Genomic DNA, 21,651 nt, shown 5'->3' with positions numbered 1-21,651 from the left:
CAAATAAAGTGTACTTTTTGCCATATTTGTTTCATTTGCGAGTACGAGAGTTTGTGCGTTACATTTCGGCCACCCATCGTAATAAACGATTTAATAACACAATAGCAGCCATAATTTTTTTTAAATTAATGGCAATTAGTATACGTTATTTATGTTAACCTTATTTGTATGATTTCAAAATTCCTATCGTAAATTAAAAAGCCTGGATATTAATCTAGAGTTATAATGGCCGTCTACTGACACTCTTTCTGGATAATGCTGTTTCTAGAACAGGTAAACCGATGTTAATATTTTCAGAATTTCTAGTTACATTCTTGTGCAAATTAATGCGAAAAGAGGTAATTTTTAGTTATTTAAGTTGTATCACTGATTCCAGACAGCTGTTTCCCTCCATTTCAATACTGCCAGAAAATATCTTGTTTGTTTTGAGAGGTTATGTGTATCGCCTATCTATTTTATTTTGGTTTCTTCTGATGTAAGTGATCTTGTGATTTCGTTAATAAATTTAGAAAAGTAGCGATATGGATTTAACTACTAAGAAAAGATGCAAGGTGATAACGGTCGATGAATATATTCGTACGACTCAAAGACGGATAGCAGCAGATTGCTAAGGGAAGTTGATTTGTGTTGCGATAAAGGTGCAGTTTCACGATCAAGAAATCAAAGAAATATGTAAAATTAAATTGTCGATTCAATGCCTAAAAGAATTGAAATGGTTATTTAACAGCGAAGAGGACATATTAAATACTGTAATAAACACTGTATATTCTTTATATGTAAATATATTTTTCACATTAATTTGCACAAACTGTACTTACGGATGAGTAAAATTGAAATAAAAATTTAAAAAATTAGACGAAAATTAAAATAGAAATTATTTATTTATTTTAAAACAAATAATTAATTTTTGACAAAAATTTAATGGCGTATTAAATTGTTAACACGAAATAGTGAATAAAAAGATTCGATCGGTTAATGAGATGGTTTAGTTAAAACTTTTTTCAACAATTAATTTATTGACATTAATGTTGTAGTACCGTACGCGATTATTTCGATTACCTCGAACGATGAATCCGTGTACAATAATTATGAATCGGCTACAGGAATGATAAACGTCCTCGGCTGCACTTCGGGTAAATTTAATTTAAGGATTTTAAAATTGTCGAAAGGTTTCCTGCGCCTACCGGGTCTTGTATCAACGTTACATTAAAATTCGTATTTTTATCGAACGTAATAACAAGATAATTTACAAAATCGGAGTTTACGGTGATATAGAACGTTACGTGAGTCCTGTGAATTCAGGACGCACCTAACACGACGAAATTATCGATATTAGGTAGTGACTTTCCAAAGAGAAAAAATATATCGATTTAGTTTTTGCAGCGTTTAAAGACAAGATTCATCCGATTTTTAACAGCTCCAAATTGTAGCTTTACGAACAAGTTTATACAAACACAAACGGTCATATACGAAACACAGGATCGAATGGAGGTTTCCTTTTTTTAAATTTGTTAACATATAAAGCAAAATCAAATAAATTTCCCCCCTATTAAATATTTTAACCGAACTTGACCTTTCGCTTCTGAAAGAAAAAAATATCTTGTTCATTAATTTATTTACTGTAAACCAAACATCAAAGTTAGTGTCAAAATGACTATTGAATTTAAGCGGCCGTAAATTATTGACACGAAACAATCGCGCATCGATACGAAGTATAAATTTAATCACAACTTGAAAAAACTGTAAAAGCAAAATATAAATTAAAATTTATCACAGTAGTTATTATTATTGTTATATATTTTTAATTCGAGACGCAATATTTAAAATTTTACAGTAAAAAAAAATTAATGTAAATTTAATACAGTCTTCTAGTGTATAAATTTGTTTTATTTGTTTTGCCTTTAAAAATCTTTATTAAAAATAGATGTGTCGAGCTATAAAATCACTAAAAAATAATAATAATAATGTCATACTAGTATTAACAACGAAAAAAATCGCCCACTCGAAAGTTTTTATCTGACACAAAACATTGTTTGTTTTAAACAACTGCGATAACAAAAAAAAAAAAATGTAAGTATTCTATCTAAATAAAAAGGTACCAAACAAAGCGATAATGAAAAATGAATATAGTGGAAAAATTTAGAGAAAAATTAGTAACAGCAAAACTAGATTTATATTTTAAATTTTAATCTTTAACTATAAAATATTTCGCATGACTAGTTGCCGTATATATTTTTCTATGAATTTAAACCTTTCATATTTTAAACTTTTTTGTGCCCTAGTGAAACGTATTAAAAATATACTGCGTATTAATTGTCTAATTAATAACGGATCGGTTTTATAGTCTCCTCGTTCGGTTCGATAATTTTTTAGCGAACAATTTTCCGGTTATCGCCGTTTCCAATTTCTCGGTCATATAGTTATAAAAGAAAAATATGCTAATCGGGTAACATTTTTAAAAAATCAGGATTTTTGCAGATCTAACCCACAAAAACATAAAAAAATTCAAGTAAGATAGATGTGCGTCGACCTGTTTTTATATGCTTTTCTTTAATATCCAATGGTTCAACCGTGTTCTCAAATCTTACAATTAAATTCATTTCCTGACATCTTATAACGGTGGAATTTACACAGCGATTTAAATCGGGTGACAATACAAGATTGTATTGTTAATTTCATATACCGGGTAATATGATATTAAAGTACGGAAACAGCTTTACACTGCATATCTCAGAGGTATTTGGAGGCACAAAGAAATAGGATTCTACATAATTGAAAAAAAATTGTATTGCGGTGGGTTATTAATTCTTGTCCGCCATATTGAATCAAACTTAATTTTTTAAAATAGGAAGGTGGTTTATGTGACACATGATATCGATTTAAAATTTTACAAAAAAATAAATAATAATAAATTTAAAAAATCGTGAAACCGTTGTTTGTAAGTTTCTTCGTTATCAAGTTATAAGCATTTGAAGTTGGAATGACGGAAAAATCGTGTTGACAAAAAACGAGGTAAAACGCACCGCGTGAACAATTTTATTGCATTTTAAATTCATAATGCGTACAATAATGAACTTTAAACAGCGCTATAATATTGATAATAATTAACAATACAATAACAAATTAAGCGGCTATATCGATTGACGTACCTTACATATTACAATTTTTATTTTACATTTTAAATAAAAGTTTTCGCTCGTAAATTACTAATGAAATAAATTTTGAAAGCATACCGTTCTAAAATAAATGTTCAAAACTCTTCCCCTCTACAGCTTGACAGTACCTAGAGTAATATCTATTTATAACTTGTTATGTCTGGCGGTACCCGAGGAGATTCGTCAATTACTTTTCTTTTCGATTCGTCAGTGTCTGCAGATTTTGTTTTGTAAACATTATGTTTCAGGTACCCCCAAAAAACGTAATCCAGAGGAGGCAGGCCATTCTAAGGCTCTTCTACAACCTATCCGGCGATTTGAAAATTGTTCGTTTAAAATTTTCCGTGCTCTTAGATTATAATGAGGTGGTATCCCGTCTTGCTGAAACGTTATTATTTAATTCTTATCTGACATTTTCCCGGATATTTGGTAAACTCCTATCGGAGAGCAAGTTGCAGTAAGCATCTCTTGTAAGATTGTCATCTAAAATAAAAAGCCCTACAATACAATGACCGACGATTCCCGCACAAACCTTCACTTTCTAAGAGTGCTGTGTATGAGCTTTAGACATCCATCTGGGGTTATTATCGCTCAAATATCGACAGTTTAGCTTATTCTCGTGGCCATTTAACATTAAAGTCGCTTCATCAGTAAATATTATTGAATTAGAAAAATTTGCGTCTACGTCTAATTTTTGCATTATAATATCACAGTACTCATCTCGGCGGCCAAAATCATCTTCCGAAAGTTCTTGCACCAGGTGCAGTTTATAAAGGCGAAATTTATTTGTTTTAAGAATTTTTTGAATCGAAAAATTACTGATGTCATGTCGGACAACAGCTCTGTCTCAATGATGTTGAGCTACCAACCCTAGTCCGGCTAAATGGAGTGTCCTTTATAAAGGTGTCCTTTGTTTCACCGGGACTTGCGAGGACGGCTAGGTGTTGGTCGGTCCTGAAGGAAGAAGAGACGCTTAGCGACCACGATGCGATATATTTTGTAGTTGGTGCCTCGTGGTCGCTGGGTGAGGTGAAGTCCGCTAGGAGAGCTATAAGTGAGCGGGGACTGCTGGAGGTAATAGGCCTTATAAATGAAAGAATCGGACATATGGAAGAGATTACGCCGAAGTTCCTTACGGAGGTAGTGGCGAAGGCCTGCGAGGACACTTTGGAGAGGAAGAGGCTCCGTAAAAAAATTGTCTATTGGTGATCTCTCTAGGTAGCTGTGGCCAGGCTAGAGTGGATTCGGGCTCGTAGGAGATTGCAACGTGCTAACCGAAAGGGAAGGGCTGAGGAGATGGAGGAAGCACAGAGAGTCCTTAAGTTAATGAGAAGGCGGCATGAAGGTGAGATAATGAATAGCAAGAGAGAAAAGCGGAGAGCTCTATGCGATCAGTTAGATAAAGATGTGTGGGGAGATGCCTTTCGCATTGTTACTGGAAAGTTTGGACGGAAGCTGCCGGTGCTATCAAGTGATATGGTGCAGAGGTGTTTGATGAAATTTTATCCGAGGAGGCAACAGGAAGAGGTAGAGGAACTTGCGGCTGTGGAAATTCCTCTTTTTACACAAAAGGAATTGTTTTGTGCCGTAATGAAAACGAGCAAGAGGATATTCCGGATGAGGTTGTGGCGGTGACGGCAACGAATTTCCCGATACAAGTATTGTTGGCGTTCAATAACGTTTTATTGGATGGTGTTTTTCCGCGAGATTGGAAGACTGCAAAAGTTGCATTACTGAAGAAGCCAGGAAGGAAAGTGGATGACCCGAGTGGTTATAGACCACTGTGCCTCCTCGGCTGTATGGGGAAGGTTACTGAGCGGATGATTGTCATGAGGCTTTTAGAAGAGATTGAGCGAGGGGAGGGGTTTAACCCGAACCAATTTGGATTTAGGAAGGGATATACAACTACAGCGGCGATAAATAGAATCATGAAGATCGCTGATGAAGCTGCGTGTGGGACGTGGAAAACCAGGTCCATCCCGGGGATGGTGTTGTTAGACGTGAGTAATGCGTTTAACTCACTGCCATTCGGGTGGATCTTGAGTGAACTTAAGTGAAGAGGGGTCAGCCCATACTTGCGGCGCCTTAATCAAGATTACTTAAGTGGACGAGTGGTGGTAGGCTGTGCTGAGGGGACCCAGATTCAGATTGAGATGCAGGCCGGAGTACCCCAGGGTTCAGTGTGTTGGAGCCAACCTTGTGGAATGTAGCCTATGATGGGGTGCTCCGCCTGGATTATCCAGAGGGCGTGTGCCCGACTGATTTTGCCGATGATTTGTCTCTGGTTACATCGACTAAAACGGAGGATGAATTGGTGAGGAAGGGCAATGAAGCCATGCGGATGTTACATGACTAGTTGGAGGAGAGAGGTCTTCATTTGGCCTTAGAGAAGACTCAAGTTGTGGTTATGGCAGGAAGGAGGCGGTTTGCTCCAATAAGTTTAGTAGTAGGAGGTGTGGAGATATTGTACCGGTAGCCAGGGCAAAGTACCTTGAAGCCTGGCTCGATAATAAGAGATCTTTTCAGCCTCATGTGGTCGAGGCTGTACAGAAAAGTAAATGAACAGTGGCTGCGGTGTGCAGGCTAATGAACAAGATTGGCGGACCGAGTTTGGCGAAAAGGAGGCTATTGGCATCGATGGCTCGGTCCGTCGTCATGTATGCAGTTCCTTCATGGAAATGAGCGTTGAAAAAGAAGGCCCGGAACCAATTGTTAAGCCTTCAGAGGTCCTTGGCTATTGGGGCAGTTAGGGTGTATCGTACAATCTCGACTGAGGCGGCGTTGGTGATAACTGGGATGCCGCCATGGGATCTTGTAACGGACAAAATGGTGGAAAGGGCAGAAGGACAACCGAAGAGTCAGGTGAAACATTAGCCTCCAATGTTGGATAAGTGGCAGCTGAGGTGGTCCAGGAGTCAGGTGGTTAACTGGACGAGGAGGCTAATGCCGCAGATTAAGCCATGGGTGGTCAGGAAACATGGTGAAGTCAACTATGAATTGACACAATTCTTGACTGACCATGGCTGCTTTAATAAGTTCCTCTGCGATAGGAAGAGGAGGAGATCGCCGGAGTGTAGGTACAATGCGATACGGTTGAACACACGGCGTTTAAATGTTTTAGATGGGAGGAGGCTAGGAGGGAAGTGCTGGTTATTGTTGGTGCCACAACACTGGATAATGTAATAGAGACAATGTTGCGTAGCCCTAGAAACTGGAACCTAATTGGTAGGATGGTGGGCAACATTTTGAAAAGGAAGGCGATGAGAAAGTTGAAGAGGAAGAGGATGGTACCTAGTGGGGTAGTGTAGGTTGTGGCTGGATAGCCCCGTTCATGAGGAGTGCGATGCTGAGATGTCGCGCTTCCGATGAGTGAACGGGGACTCCTGAGGTGAGTAGGAAGGAAAAGCGTAAAGACCGCGTCCCGATCGGAGGTCCCCTGTTTGGGGTACTTCTGATTTGATGCAGGCAAATGAAGACCGAGAACCGGTTAGGGGGGCCTCTTGGGGATCCCTGATTTGAGGCAGGCGATTGAGAGGACCTAGTCCCGGCTGACCGGGTGGTACCCCATGCCGGGGATTGCATAGCCGGCTCCGGCAAGGTCGCCCGGAAGGTTAGAGGCAATGGCATCCCTAGGACCGAGTGTGATTCCGCGGCGGGTCCGGGCCTAGTGGGATGGGGGAAAAAAGAGTTATTCTTTCGGTTTCACTTAAATGAAGACTTAATAAAACTAAATAAATGAACGAGAAGACTAATAATAAAATTTTCACCTAATAATAATTTGAATCGCTAGGCCTACAACTTAATTTTTACTGGCACTATCAAATTTTACTATTACAATTACGTTGAAGTAAAAAGATGATATGTGGTGTTAATAAGTCTCATTGTTTCAACTTAATACAAACTGTATTACGGCTGTTTATTAAACAGCCAATTTACTCAAATAAATTTGTAATACATTTTTTTAATAAATATTTCCAGCTGAACTGTTTCATTTACAAGTAATAAATATCAGCTGATATTAACGCGGAAAGTTCATTTTTATTTAGAAAATAATGTCAATCGATAGAGCCGTTTTACTTGTTGTGTTATTAATTATTATTAGTTATTGTTTATTATTATCATTATTACAACACTGTCAAAGTTCGTTATTGTACGAATTATGAATGTAAAATACTATAAGATTGTTCGTACAGCGCGTTTTCCCACGTTTTATTGTTAACATGATTTTTCCGTCGTTGCAACTTAGAATGCTTGTAACTTGATAACGAAGGCGTTAACAAAAAACGGATTTCACCGTTGTTTTACTTGTAAAATTTTAAATCAAAATCATTTATCTTTTTTTTTTTTGTCTTCAGTCATTTGACTGGTTTGATGCAGCTCTCCAAGATTCCCTATCTAGTGCTAGTCGTTTCATTTCAGTATACCCTCTACATCCTACATCCCCAACAATTTGTTTTACATACTCCAAACGTGGCCTGCCAACACAATTTTTCCCTTCTACCTGTCCATCCAATATTAAAGCGACTATTCCAGGATGCCTTAGTATGTGGCCTATAAGTCTGTCTCTTCTTTTAACTATATTTTTCCAAATGCTTCTTTCTTCATCTATTTGCCGCAATACCTCTTCATTTGTCACTTTATCCACCCATCTGATTTTTAACATTCTCCTATAGCACCACATTTCAAAAGCTTCTAATCTTTTCTTCTCAGATACTCCGATTGTCCAAGTTTCACTTCCATATAAAGCGACACTCCAAACATACACTTTCAAAAATCTTTTCCTGACATTTAAATTCATTTTTGATGTAAACAAATTATATTTCTTACTGAAGGCTCGTTTAGCTTGTGCTATTCGGCATTTTATATCGCTCCTGCTTCGTCCATCTTTAGTAATTTTACTTCCCAAATAACAAAATTCTTCTACCTCCATAATCTTTTCTCCTCCTATTTTCACATTCAGCGGTCCATCTTTGTTATTTCTACTACATTTCATTACTTTTGTTTTGTTCTTGTTTATTTTCATGCGATAGTTCTTGCGTAGGACTACATCTATGCCGTTCATTGTTTCTTCTAAATCCTTTTTACTCTCGGCTAGAATTACTATATCATCAGCAAATCGTAGCATCTTTATCTTTTCACCTTGTACTGTTACTCCGAATCTAAATTGTTCTTTAATATCATTAACTGCTAGTTCCATGTAAAGATTAAAAAGTAACGGAGATAGGGAACATCCTTGTCGGACTCCCTTTCTTATTAGGGCTTCTTTCTTATGTTCTTCAATTGTTATTGTTGCTGTTTGGTTCCTGTACATGTTAGCAATTGTTCTTCTATCTCTGTATTTGAACCCTAATTTTTTTAAAATGCTGAACATTTTATTCCAGTCTACGTTATCAAAAGCCTTTTCTAGGTCATTTATCATACGTCCCCACTTTCCTATTTAAAAAAAATTAAGTTTGATTCAATACGGCGGACAAAAATTAAAAACCACCATAATGAAGATTTTTTTTTCAACTATGTAGAACCTCATTTCTTTCTGCCTCCAAATACCTCTCAGATAAGTAGTATAAAACTGTTTCCACACTTAAATATCACCAGGTATGTATAAAGTATTATCTAAAACGGTAGTTACCGAAGGCTAAACAGGAAAAAGAAAGGTATGTATAAAGTATATCTTAGGAAGGGAGCTGAATCGATAAGATGTAGCTATCGATCCAGTTGATTTTCACTGTCGATCAGTATGAAAAGATCAAGTGGCTGTTAAAGCGGGTTTTATAACTAATGTAAATTCATGTACGCTAATCATCTGATTTAGTTATAAATAACCGGTATCGTTTATTATAATCGAAATTAATTCTGTAATTTATAATATAGAATGAAAATTAATAAAAATATTTTTATCTTTCCTAAAAAATTAAAACAACTGACCCGCCGGGTCGGTCGGTTTGATAAACTCGTGTTCGTAAATCAGCCGATTTCGTAGTTGAGAGATCTCAGGTTCAAATCCTAATAAAGGTGGTCAATCGGTTTTATACGGATTTGAATACTAGATCGTGGATACCGGTGTTCTTTGGCGGTCGGGTTTCAATTAACAAGTCTCAAAAACGGTTGACCTGAGTTTGTTCAAGTCTACTTATTTACCGGTATAGTTACATTACACTGATAAGTGGTTAATTACTTTAATTGTTGACGCGACTGTAAATAAAATATTTAAAAAACAACTAAAAACTTACTTGTCAGTTAACTTAATATAAAAAATATATATTTATGGGAGTGTGTGGGTGTGTGTGTATTTATCATTAATTATGTCTAAAAAGTAGAAAAAAAATTAAGTATACTTTTCTTCAAGAAAAAAAAAAATCGTTCTAAAAACAAAAAGATAGTTTTGTTACCAAGAAACTTTTAAAACAAATTTTCCATTTATGCGTGATTAAAAAGAAAAACGTAAGGTGCGCTCTTATATACAACGACTTAAAGTAAGATCATGACTAATTAGAACGCTCTATGCTTTTCTTCTTAGTCGTGCATAACTATAAAATTTGTTTTAAAAATAATTTTCTTGAAAACAGAACTACTTTTTTTACTTTTTAGTATGAATTTGCTTCGTTTTTTTATTACTTAATATCTCCAGATCTATGAACCGATTCGGATAAAATTTGGTACTATGATTTGTACATGTCATGCTATCACAATCAGTGGACATAACTGGTTTTGTACCTCAAAACTTTACTCAAAGAAAAAAAATATTTTTTTTTTTAAATTTAGAAAATGCCCCTTAAAATTAGGGTAACCGATATACTTTTTTCTGGGTGTTTGATCTTATACCCCTCTCTTTAACTCCCTTTTTTAAATTCTTTTTTTGTCGTTTCTGGACTCTTTCGGTCGTATTCTTGTCTAAGTTTTATATTTCGAGCAATTTAATCGAGGGTTGGAGGATAATAAGGCTAATTAATTATTTTTATTTTTTTATAGTTAGTTGTAATTTCGTTCGATATCTTCAGATCAGATAGACCGATTTCTATTAAATTACAGGTCACAAGATGTAAATTCATAAAGCTCGGTTTTGTTCTCTATTTTTTGGCATATGCAATTTCCTAATGCAAAAGCTACATAAAACAAAGCTGAAGTTACTATATATATAGTAACTTCAGCTTTGTACTTTGTATATATATATATATATATATATATATATATATATATATATATATGTTACTAAGAAAAACTCCATTACACTAAATTGCCTGGGATTTTCAGATGACCTCGCTATTTTAGCAAATAATATTCAAGAAGCCAAAACACAAATCATGAGCCTTCAAAACCTAGCACAAAAGATAGGGCTTCATATCTCTTTCGAAAAAACTGAACTAATGGCCATAGATCCTCTGGTAATAGAGCACATTACGGTAAACAATCAGAAAATTAAGATAGTAAAACAATTTAAATATCTAGGGGAAATAATAACTTATAATTTAAATGAAAAAGTGACATGGCAAAACAGTACAAATAAAATGATTATATCCCAGAAATTAACTCTGTCAACATATAACAAAAAATACCTTTCGACTAAAACAAAACTTAAAATTATAAAACTGTAGTTCAGCCAGAAGTCACCTACGGAAGCGAGACCCTTTTCAAAATCACTCAGTAAAACCGAATTGATAAAACTCTGAAAATAGAGAGGAAAATTGTCAGAACGTGTATCAATAAAAAAACACAAAAAAGAAGGCCGATGGTGGATTGTGCCAAATTAGGTGGTGTATCGAGAAATAGAGCCTGTTACTGATACTATGCGAAAAAAAAGAATCTCTTTCTTTGGTCATCTCATAAGGACACTGGAAACAAGACTGTCAAGAAATATCATTGAAAAGCTCTGGTTCCAAAAACTAGAAGTAGTAAGTTCTTTGATCCATCCGATCAAAGAAATTAGAGAAGATATGAAAGAATTGGGAATTTCCCTGACTGACCTACAGAATAAAACTGAAAAATTTGTATTTTTTCCAGTTCCGTAAAAACATTAGATTTAAATAAAAGACAGACATACGGCAAAATACAACAAAGAGGGTGTTTACGGATGAAGAAAAGAAAGCAAGATCTGAACGGATGAAGAAATACTGGGCAGCTCGGAAGAGTAAAATAACACGTTTTCTCAGAAAAGATCTAACTAAAATTGACTTAAGTGGTCCCATGTTGGCCGTAAAAGCATAATAGTAATAATAATAATAATAATAATAATAATATATGTTACTTCCCGTCTAGAGCAGAGCTATAGTTCTAGAAGGGAAAGTATTGTATTCAGTCTGATTTTGGCGTATGTGGTTTTCATCGATCTTTACGTTTTGATTCGTAAGGAATCCAAAAAACCGGATGGAAATTCTCCGGCTGTATGTGTGTTCGCTGTCGGCCTCTAAATCACCTTATATCCCCGGAATTACCGGACCGATTTTGACCAAAATTGATCAGATTACTTCTATATATGGGGCACTGAAGCCATTAAATTTTCAACTTAAAAGATGAAGGGGGTGAGGCTGTAGAGCAAGGTCACCTTCAGTATCACGAGATTTCCCCTAACTGATATCATATTTTTCTTTCGCACATTTGTTGACGTTTAAAAAATAACAATATTTGCACAAAAAAGTTTTTGGAAAATCCCCCCACTACAAAAAATGCTGTTGTAGTCGTCTGCTATGTTGGGATATCACAGATGAGCGGTAGAATTAAATAAATTAATAATATTTAAAGTGTAAAAAAGTAACTCAGTCTGGCCGGACTTGAACTCGATCCTTGGTGTATTAAGCCTTGCAGCTACACCAGTTGACTGACCAAATAAGGGAAATTTGTTCTATGAAGTTGTGAAATTACATCAGTTTAGTTAGTGCCGATCGTGGCTAGTGCTGCCACACTCGCGCGAATTAAATACGGCATACGCGCGCGTATAGTTAGAATCATTGAATTAAATGAAAAAACTGTATGTTTAAATAAAATGATAAATATTCTAAATTAAGTTACGTATGTATGCGTTGTAAGCCGTGCATCAGAAACAAAATACGGTTGTATTTTCCCGGAGCGCGGCTTTAGCCGCGTGACGGCTAAACAGCTGTTAATGGCTGACAACTATGTTATCAACCTTTGTATATATTAAAGTATAAGCATCTATCTTTACTGTGATAACATAAATAAATCTATACTGCTATATAAACACAAGATTTTATTTGAATGAATGTTCAATTGCTTTTCCGGAGAAAGTTCCCCATCACGTCAGTTATAAAAAATTATCAAATAAATGTCTTTATATTTTCAATCATAATTTTACCCCCTCCGGCACCCGTTTACGGTTATAAGAATAATAACAAATTGAATTATAAATAAAATAACGAATTTTGACAATACAATAATTGTATTTAATATATCCGCTGAGCTTTGAAATCAGATGCTAAATGCTGAATAGGTAAATGTTTTTAAACTTTTGTAACCGTCTGTGATTTATTAATATAAAAAAATGTGATGTGGAAACCATATGACTTCCTTGTACGCCTATTAAATTGCATACATTTTTTGCTGCACTTCATTTAAATTTATGTAATTCGAAAGCGAGACAAATTTTTGAATTAAAATGAAAATTACATAAAGGTTTATTTCACTGATAACTTCTGTTTCTTTTCCGTATTTTTTTTTCAATCAGAGGTTAATAATTATTAATAAATCAATATATTTAAATCAAAAAAAAAAGTTAAAAAAAGGAAATGAAGTCGGATTCGAACCGATGTGCCTTCCCCTTATAAGATCCAAATATTTCATTAACTAAAGTTTTATTTGGCTACTCTGGAATTCTGGAACCAATGAAAATAAGTATCGCTTATGATATATCGATGAAAAGCTCTCAATGAGGGCTTATTACTGCAATTGAGAAAAAGTCCAAAATCCAAATGATTTTGGGCAATGATTTTGATTTTGGGCTTTTTTGGACACTTTTCGTCGAGTCGATTGCAATCAAAAGGTGCACAACCAGATGTTACAACAGTCCTAAATCCAACATTTCAACATCCTACGGCTAATCGATTTTGAGTTAAGCAAGATACATACGTATGTACGTCACGCCGAAACTAGTCAAAATGGATTTAGGGATGGTGAAAATGGATTATTTCCGTTGAAATATGAAAACCGAAATTTTTCGCGATTACAATACTTCCTTTACTTCGTACGAGGAAGTAAAAATTAAAATAATCCGACATTAAAAGTTTCCTTTTATAATCGAACCCCTTCTTTTGAAAAGTATCAGTTTAAAGAAAAAACCGGTTGATATAAAAAATTTGAGCCTTCCTCTCCTCACCAAACCCCAAGCTATTAAGCTTCTTAAGCGGCCATTTTTGTAATATTCTAGCTTATATATAATAATATTTTCGATTTACATAATTTTTTAAGAACACAGACACTGAAACTCACAACAATCGTAAAAAAATTACTACCTATTTTTTACTCAAAAAAAATAATCCCCGATATAAATATTACAAAATCTAATGTTGGACACGTTTGCATCTGGATTTTTTCTTTTGAAGAATAACTCATGAAACAGGTTTTCAGGTTTTCGAATAAGTAAATGACGGGGCTAGGCGAGCTGTTAGAGAAGTTCAATGTATTTTTAATTCCGGTGCCGGCACGTTTTAGTGTCGTATAATCAGATTTTAAGGTCTTTGGACTCGTAATAAACTTTCTCTTTCAAAATATATTGTTTATTTGTATTTTACTTTATTATTATTATCACGAGGGGTGCCGCAGTAAGATAAATAAAAGGCGTATATAAGAGTTTGAGGGGGTATGACATTCGGGAAGAAGGAAGCTTTAAAATAGTGTAAGAGCATGTACACACGAGAGCGCTTGATCGTGCGTTTAAGCGCGCGTTAGAGAAAGAAGAGCGTACACATATGGCGTTGCGCTCGACATAGGTCGTACTGTACACTCTAGTCTAGCTGTGGAAGTTGAAGAGGTGACCTGCATTTGAATTTTATATCGTCGTTTCAAAGGCCAGACAAAGACGTATCGGTGCATCCAATTTTACGCGATAGGTTAACTAACCGTTCCTTTGTAACACCATTTCCAAATTTGAGAAAATACGGGCCAGAGTTTTTTAACTACTATTGAATATCTATCGAATCCTTTGACGAGTTATTAAAAATAATTAAGAACGGTATAACATCATGTGCAAACTTTGTGAGGATAGAATTCGTGATCGCATCGAGGTAAGTTTATTTATTAATTTCTCAAACACGGTACCGCTGATATGTTAAATAAATAAATTAACAATTAATATAATCCACCTTACCAGCACGTTAATACGTTCTCTAGATCTTTCGGCCTACTTGGAAGCCATCATCAGGAGTTTTAAAATTAAAACATTAAAGTTAAAGTTTAAAAATCATAGTTAAAATTTAAAAAAGTCATGACTGTCCCGGTTATACTCATGTGCAAACATATTGTCGTTTAACATTAAAATGAATCCATTAATTTTAACTCCTGATGATGGCTTCTAAGTAGGCCGAAAGATTTAGAGAACGTATTAACGTGCCGGTAAGATGGCTAATATTAATTGTTCATTTATTTACATTTATATCATTTAACAGGTTTTTTTCTCTCATGAGTCGGAGAAATACCATTTACGCACCCCCGCACCCCCCACAAATGGTGGAGTGTCAGACTCGCACGGGTTCGACTAAATATAACTAAAGGCCTATATGTGCCCACACCCTATCGACTAAATTTCCTTTCTCACCGTTCCTCCACTCCCGGGGCCTCACCCACAGTCAAGCACTACACAGAGAGGTGCCTTTAAGTTCAGGGATTTGGGAGTTCCCGTGCTTCATCGTTGCCGCCCATATATGCAGGCACAAACGAACGGCGAATTCACAGAGGGCTGTCCTCCTCGTTCTCCAGTCAGTTTCTTCACGTCGATGTTAGAGGTCTTTTGACAAGTAAACAGTCATCCACCGGGGAAGGGGCCGGTTGTACACTTTACATAGAGCTGAGGGATTTAGGACGAATAAGCTGCTGCGTTTGCTCGGCCGTATCGCCCAGATTGGTCGCTGAACAAATGTCGGTAGTTTTAGTTATTGTTGTTGTAGCATACTCCCTGGTGCTTCATACGTATGAGTCGTCTTGTTCGAATGAAATTTTGTTCGTATTCTATCTTGATTAGCAACTTTTTTAATTCTTTATACAAAAATAAACAAAACTATTTGTTCTGGTCGTTATTTTTCTCAGTTTCTCTTTGTTCCCTTAGCGAAATACTTTTGGTTAAAATGTTAGAAAAGCGCTTGTCTGCTGGGTTTAGCTTGAATTTTTTTGTCGTTTGGAGCGCTTGTGCTCGGCCCAGGTATTCACAAGTTGATCGTCTACTTCCTCCTTATTTAATAATATACTATTTTCAATAAATGAAACTTACAGAAGATTTTCTTCTGTTCTACTGAACAATCCTTCAAAAAAATATTTGAACCGATTCTTCCCGAGCTGATCTTCTTATAACTCTATTCTTGTAATCGGAACGCTCCGTATCCCCTATAGCTCGTCGCTTAAGTTTCTACTTCTTCGAAGAACATCACGCTGTCAAAATTGTCAAATTCCACGACCGTATTGTTGACAACGCGTACTCTACTGAACGATGTGTCCGGTTTTATTAAAAACTAGTGACTCGAGGCGCGCTACAATCGAAATGGAAACTCGAGAAGCGCGTTGGACGCGTCGTCGTGTAAACGCGCGCGATCGGCATGTGTTCGCTGCTATTTGTTCACTAGTGCTTCATAATCGCGCGTCAGCAAAACGCGCGATCAAGCGCTTTCATGTGCACAGACCCTTAGTTGGCCAATCGCGCGTGGTCTGTTGCGATACACTGTTGTTTCGCTGCTCTCCGTACAAAGTAATCTGGGAGAAGTGATGTCGGGAGATTATGCAGGCCACAAACCCCTCGAAATTTCATTCACCAAAGACGTTTGGGTAAAAACGTCATCGACTTATTAGCTGTGTGCATTGTAGCGCCATCTTATTGGAACCGACCGTGATTGATTTCCACTTCTGTTAACCGACTAATGACATTTGTTAAAATAGCACAATAACGATCACTATTAACTGTATTTTCAAAAAAAAATATTGGACCCACAATGCACGTTCTATTCACACCGACCAGACTCCAATTTTCGCTTGGTGTAAATATTATTCGTGTAATTCACGGGGGTTATTTATCGACCGCAGTCGTGTTTTTTTTGTGAATTAATCCTCCCGGATAAAACCACGCTTCATCTGTGAAAAAACCTAATGTCGAGATAAGAATAACTTATCAGAAAACTTGTTCTTCACTAAATCAGTATACTTGTCAACTTCACGAAAGACGTATTCGACGAGAAAATTGCGTTCCTCTACCGATAGAACCGTTACGTTCTCGCAACTACTGATTCCGATACACAAAATAACCCGAAACCAAATCGAAGCGCGTTGAATCACAACTCAACAACTGACGTCTTAATTTGTTACTGAGCAACGCCCGATGAACTCATACGGCAACCGACCTAACGTCGAAAGTACAGAATGCACCGCAAAATTCTAAAGCATACTGCACAGTGATCTTCTGAACACGCTGTAATTCAGACAGGAATGCGCATTAGCATAAGAATGATAATAAGGTTAGCGTATTATTATTAAGGCGCTTCATTGAACAACAGTACGGTTAGATTTTGTCGCAAACGAAATCGATTTCTTTATCCTAAGAGAACCGGTCGTCTAATAAAATGTACAGAAATTTCATTTTATGGACTATACCGTTATCATTAATTACAATTCTATGTACGAGGTTAACAACGTTACGTTTACCGAAGAAGCACAATGCGACGATTTTGTTCGACAATTTACTCGTATTCTATTCTCTACCGTAATTAAAATACAGCGTTGTTCAAATTTCTCTTTTTCAAACCCGGCAAAGAAGTTCATACCGAAGCGGAAAGGAATTCAAGATAAAAACTAATCCAAAGTATGTAAAACGTAAAGTAGTATTTCTTTGTTTAATTTTTTTTATGCGATGCAATACCAGAACCGGATGTAATTATATTTGCGTAAAAATTTAATTATAATCGAAATACAGATAAAGACGGAGGAAAATTATAAGAAAATGATTGCATCCTAAATAAACCTTTATTCAGTTAAAAGCAAAAGATAAACTAACGCAAAGGTCAAGGAAAATAACTCACAAATATTAAACAAATTTGCAATATATCATTAAAAAAACACACACATTTATTTATTTATTATTATAGTCTAACAATAACAAACAACAAAAATAAAAATAACAATAAAAATAACAGGGCTCAATTATAAATCAAATACAAATTAAATGTAATCGAATGCATACAAAAATATAAATTTAATCTACCGTTAGAAAATCGTTAATCGATATTTAAAAAAAGAGTTTAACATTCCGTTATAAATCGTTAATCTATCGTTTTTTAAACGCTTAACGTTTAAAACTAAAGTTGCATTAGGATTTATGAAAAAGTAGTCGGTAGCCTAAAAATGGGTAAGAGTAAACGTACGCTATCATAATAAAAAAATACCGTACTGGCTATTAAAACAACTATTTTTGAAAATAATTTTAAAAAAACCGAGTGAAAAAACTTTCAGAAACCTTTTTCATTTGCCTACATTGGAAACCATTATGTTAAACAATCTTGTTATATATTCTTTTTATAGTTATGCCTACGTATAAACTAATAATGTTTACTAAGCGTACACAAATAATACTAAACAGCAATAGTATCTGCTTCAAATCGCTTTCACTACGTTTACCTTTTATGTCTAAATATAAACCTATTAATATTATATTTTTAATCTTCATTTCTTTATAACAGTGTAGTACATCATATGTATTTCCCTTCTTAACAATTTGTTCAAGCGCTTTCCACGATTAACTGTTCTTATTTTTAAGCTCTATGATTATACCTTACTTACGATCGACAAATAAATTATGTAAAATCCTGACTTACGATCAACAAGTTGAAAAATCTATCAGAGTAGGATACTCTGTTATGCGAAATACGGTATAGATATGTTCAACGGATTTTGCAGTTCTCGTTCGTTTTTCGGGAAACCTTTTCGTTCGAATAATCTAAACACGCGTTCGCAAAATTCTTCAAAACTACTATTTTTATTTTTTTAAATTTTCGCCGGTTCAAAATATGAATAAATTAATTTTTTTAAACTCTAAATCGTTTAAGCCTTTCAAGTTTTTTTTATTTTTATTTTTACTCCGTAGTATAATTATTTTGATGATAAAAATGTGATTTGGTCAAGGGGATCGACCGAGATCCAACAACTTTTTGCTGAAAATTTTGATTTTTTTTTCGGTTATATATTTGGCTCTTTTCCACCTTATACAGAAATTATTTCATCTTTTTTATATTTTTTCTATTAAAGATTAGATATACGATTTAATATTATCGTTTCGATGTTCACGACGATTTCCAAATTTTTTACTAAAACTTGAATTTTATTCGCTAATAAAATTCATTTATAGCGAATTATATTTGGCCAGGGCCGATAATTATTTCAGACGAGTGGCGCGCGTACCGTGGTGTTAGAAATTTTTTTTTGCGTGGGGGTTTACGTTGGAGGAGGCCAAAAATCTGTTCGCAGATTCCAAAACGCGCCCGTATATGGTTATGTCGGGTTCCAGCCAAATGGACTTGGGTCGATCAAGCCAGGATCGACTAAAAATCCCTCCTGTCAGCGACGTGCCCGATACCTTTCGGCATCACTCGGAACATGCCGTTCCGCTGCGTCACCAGACGTCAGAAAAAGGGAAGCCAAGTCGCACAGAAGGAAAACCACAATGATCCCAAACTTCGGCGACCAAGCGACCCACTACCCAGACGCAACACAAGACTAAAGAGCGTAGATGCCTTAACAGCTAGACTTGAAGAGCCCATTTTCCATTACAGAGGCAGTTCGTAAGCAGTCCAAAGCCTCACGCAGCTTATTACAGGCTTAAAAGCCTGTTTTCCCAAAGAATAACGTTCAGTAAGAGTCGAACCTTACTTGCTCTACTCACACTTGCACACCGGTACAGTCTTACACACTCATCCACATTGTGGTTGTCTTTTGTTTTCTGCCCGAGTTCAGTGAAGTCGCGAGAGCTTCTTACAGAGGTGATCCTGTAGGACCCCCAAGCCTCAGCTGCCGAGCTGTCCACCTCCCTCCGGCATGGACGTATCCCAGGGACACGTCCATGCCGGTCTTCTTCAGTCATCTTCACTTTTAGAATGTTGTAATATCTTGGTTACAGCATTCCAACCGGACTCTGAGAGGTGCATAGGCCCCACAGTGCACCCCTCGTCTAGTGGCTCAGTGATATTGCAGCGGAGCCGTCTCTCTTCCTCCCATCGGATGCAGCGAAATATCACATGCGCGGGCGTGTCTATAGTTCCACAATATTGACATGCATCGCTATCAAATCTAATTTTCGTCCGGTAGGAATTGTACGACCCATGTCCGGTTAAAAACAGGGTATTCCTAAAATCTACCTCACCGTGTTTCCTGTTGATCCACTTCTTGATATCAGGAATCAAATGTTCGAAACCTACCGGATGATTATGAACACCGAACGGTCGATCGCTCGGAAAATTTCGTCGACCCGCAAACAGTACCGCACACTCAAACGATAGAAAGTTCGTGGAGGTCGGCCAAACAACGGAATAAAATCGACTACGGCACCGGGTCGCAGTCGATCCGATCGCTTGAGTCGTATCTCGTCGAGTTTACGCGGCTCCAGCGCTACAAAGGTCGCGATTTTTTGCAACAAATCCTGAAATATTACCGCTTATCGGTCTCCGAAAGACAAGTAAAGGTGGTTTTTCATTTCTTTTGTTTTTTTATGGGCACGTTAGTTTAAGACCGTACGATCAAATAATTTCTGAAAAAAAGATAATTTCTTGACACTTGAATTAAAAGATCCTTTTTTTCTCACGCGTGTCGACCTGTTAATCTATTCGTCCAGTTTTTCAACAGTCGTTATCTGTTCGATGACCTTTTTATTTCTCCGCCGCGACCGTCGATATAAAAGACGATTTCACTACCTTCGAAGCGCGTAAAAACGCTCTTTACAATTTTAAGTCGATTTATTGTATTTTACTGAAAATTTAACAGATAATTTTATTTAATTTTTACCGGTAAGAAAACTTAATCGCGTGAAATGATTTTACCGGCTACATTAAGTAATTACCGATAAAAAAAATTAAATCTAAACACCCGTAACTATACATAATTATTGTAACACCGTATCCGATTATTTTAATGAAATACTGTATTCATTTAAATGCAAAATAATCACTTTTACCGAACAAACAGTATTCATTTAAAAAAAAAACAGTAAAAACCTTTACGTAACGACTGATATTTATTCGTTTTACTCCTTTCTTTCTTTTTCCTGTTTAGCCTCCGGTAACTACCGTTTAGATAATTCTTCAGAGGATGAATGAGGATGATAATAATATTATGAGTGTAAATGAAGTGTAGTCTTGTCTTGTACAGTCTCAGGTCAACGCTGGAACTCTCGACTTCCAAATCAGCTGATTTGGGAAGACGCGTTCACCACTAGACCAACCCGGTGGGTTTATTCGTTTTACTCCTAGTGTGGCTTTTGTTCACGATCGGTTTCATCGGCCTTACCGTGTAATTTCTAAATAAATATATTATTTTATCAACATCTTAGTAAATAATATACCACCGGATAAGTTTACTAATAAAAATAGAAAACAACGGAAATGAATAGAGACCGCTAAATATCATCGGCGGTGTTGTTTTACTTCCGTTTATATCAGACGATTGATATGAACAACAAAGTAATAACCGGGTATTCTTATCTACGTTCGTGAAAAAAATCTTTATAAAATCACTTCACTTCGCTTCTTTCGTTTTTTTCTCCTTTTAATAAATTTCGAATGAAAATAGAAGTATTAACACTTAACGAATAAAATTTATTTTAAACACTTAACGAGCGAAGGTCAGACGGTTTTCTTTGATGGAACTGTGGACGGGGCGAATTATTTTGAGACCTGGTAGTGTCGCGGTCACTAAATACTTAATTTAAAAAAAATTAAGTATTTTATATAATTTTATAATTAATTAGCTGTAAAAAGCGGTAAAAGGTTGTTTTGTTTCGATAACGGTCGATTAAAATTAAAATCGTGAGTGAGATTCAAATTCGGCCGATTTCCAAACTGTTTGGCCCATCGTTTACTGAGTTCTGATCAAGTGATCCTATTTCTGGATATGGTCTGATGAGCTTTTATTATATACAGTGAATAAACATGTACTCCATTTTCTTTTCTTTTTTTTTTGTAAATGAATCCTGAAAAAAGTAAGTAAAATTATAAAAAAAGAGATTTTATCATTTCATTTAATAAATTTCATGCATTTTTATTATTACTGATTAAAGTTTATCGCATTTCCCGGTCATCGTTTAAGAAAT

Source organism: Lycorma delicatula, chromosome 11, assembly GCF_047948215.1.
Source record: "Lycorma delicatula isolate Av1 chromosome 11, ASM4794821v1, whole genome shotgun sequence".
Taxonomy (NCBI): Eukaryota; Metazoa; Arthropoda; class Insecta; order Hemiptera; family Fulgoridae; genus Lycorma; species Lycorma delicatula.
The sequence above is the reverse complement of the archived record's forward strand: the minus strand, read 5'-3'. Positions refer to the sequence as shown.